At 37.1% G+C, this 1,581-nt stretch overlaps 1 protein-coding gene across 1 annotated transcript in view; it reads right to left on the bottom strand.

Annotated features, from left to right (window-relative positions):
- Window positions 1-289: 289 nt before the first annotated feature.
- The window catches only part of ugp2b (UDP-glucose pyrophosphorylase 2b), a gene marked incomplete in the record, with an annotated part of 34,123 nt that continues 32,831 nt past the window's right edge, over window positions 290-1,581 (bottom strand). Inside the window, 1 exon segment of the mRNA XM_014021449.1 lies at window positions 290-1,581.

The raw sequence follows: 1,581 nt of genomic DNA, 5'->3' as shown, positions 1-1,581 counted from the left end.
CCTCCCCACTTTGATGCATTTTTCAAATTTCGCCTTGGGGCGGAGTTATCTTTTCACAGGGGGGTAAGATACACTTTAAAGTATGAACGGGGGTTAAAATACTATTTTGACAATTGGTCAAACAAATCTTTTCTAGTACATTTATTCTACTGGGTGACGCTATTTTTTTCATCTTCAAACTCTGAATATTTACTCACAAATCTAAAATCTTCGTGACGCTTAACGTGAGCGTTTATTGTGTCATGAGACTGAGTCCCTGAACAGATTAAAAAGTTGAGCAGACAACATGTTCACTTCTTCATATTGCACTTTATTCAGCTCTGAGGCGGCAACACTAGAACGAGGCCTTCATACCGTCACAGTTCCAACACTTATTGCTGCGAGTCGAGCCCATCTCGAGTAAATTCACAGCGCTAAACATGTAGCGTGCACGGACCGGATGGGAAACGGGGAAATACTGCACGTCCTGACATTCAGTGTAAACACAGGAGGAAACTGGGAAACAGAGGATGGAGGAAGGTGAAACTGTAAAACAAACTACAATCAAATATAATAAAATAATGCACAATATTGTAATATTGATATAATCTCTGTGACATTAGGAAAAAGGCCTTCAGTTATAGATTTAAGGTTCGGTTTGTGGTTTCAACATGAAAACAGAATCAAACTCATGAGGATCATCTTCCTCTCTTCARCACAAACTATTTAAAGCAGGTTAGTTCAGACTCAATGTCCAACATGGAAAAAGACAAAGGATTCATTTTTCAGTCAGCACTGAGCTCTGTTCATGCAGCCTGATGATGCTTCAATATTTTCACATTTAAAATAAACCAAAAGAGGACCTTTATGTAGTAAATGCAGTGAAAAACAAAACAGATTAACTAACAGGTGTGCTCATTCATTTAGTCCGCTTTGGAGTTTATTTGGCTCGGTTTGTTCATTTTATTTTTTATCTACTAACATTTAAGTAAATATCTCCAAAGCAGAAGCATAAACACCTTGTTTATCCGTTTTAAAGTTTTCAGCAAGATTACACAAAAGCCTTATTTCCTACGTGTGTTTCAAATAATCCAGATAAGAAAATACAGCATGCCGCCTTCAGGTGCTCCAATATAAATCTAGCAATAATGATTTTAAACAGATCATTAAATGTGATTATTATCYGTTTCAGAGGTCCWTAGCTTTTACAACTGGACGTCTGAKTGAGCTCCCTGTAAGTGCTGAACATGAAGATCATCCAATCAGATTTGATTATACGTTGTGTAATCTTATTTCTGTAACAAGAAATATTAAATCTACTTAAGGGAGTTTAAATCTCTGACCTACTCAAGCCAGAATAACTACAATTGAAGAAAAAAATAGGTATATTATTAGTTATTTTTAGCTTTTTTTTTCTCTCTAATATTACAACTACTGTTTGAAGACTTTTGAAAGGTGGTATAATAAGTCACCAGCAGGGGGCAGTGCAGCCCAGATGCTCTCTGAACTGGGCAAACAATCTGACAGCCTTTCACAATCTGTCGGTACTGGACAAACAGGTCACACAGACAGGACAGGTAACATGATAAGGATGTATTGGGG

This window comes from Austrofundulus limnaeus, unplaced genomic scaffold (genome assembly GCF_001266775.1).
Source record: "Austrofundulus limnaeus strain Quisiro unplaced genomic scaffold, Austrofundulus_limnaeus-1.0 Scaffold293, whole genome shotgun sequence".
NCBI classification, from domain to species: domain Eukaryota; kingdom Metazoa; phylum Chordata; class Actinopteri; order Cyprinodontiformes; family Rivulidae; genus Austrofundulus; species Austrofundulus limnaeus.
The sequence above is the reverse complement of the archived record's forward strand: the minus strand, read 5'-3'. Positions and strand labels throughout refer to the sequence as shown.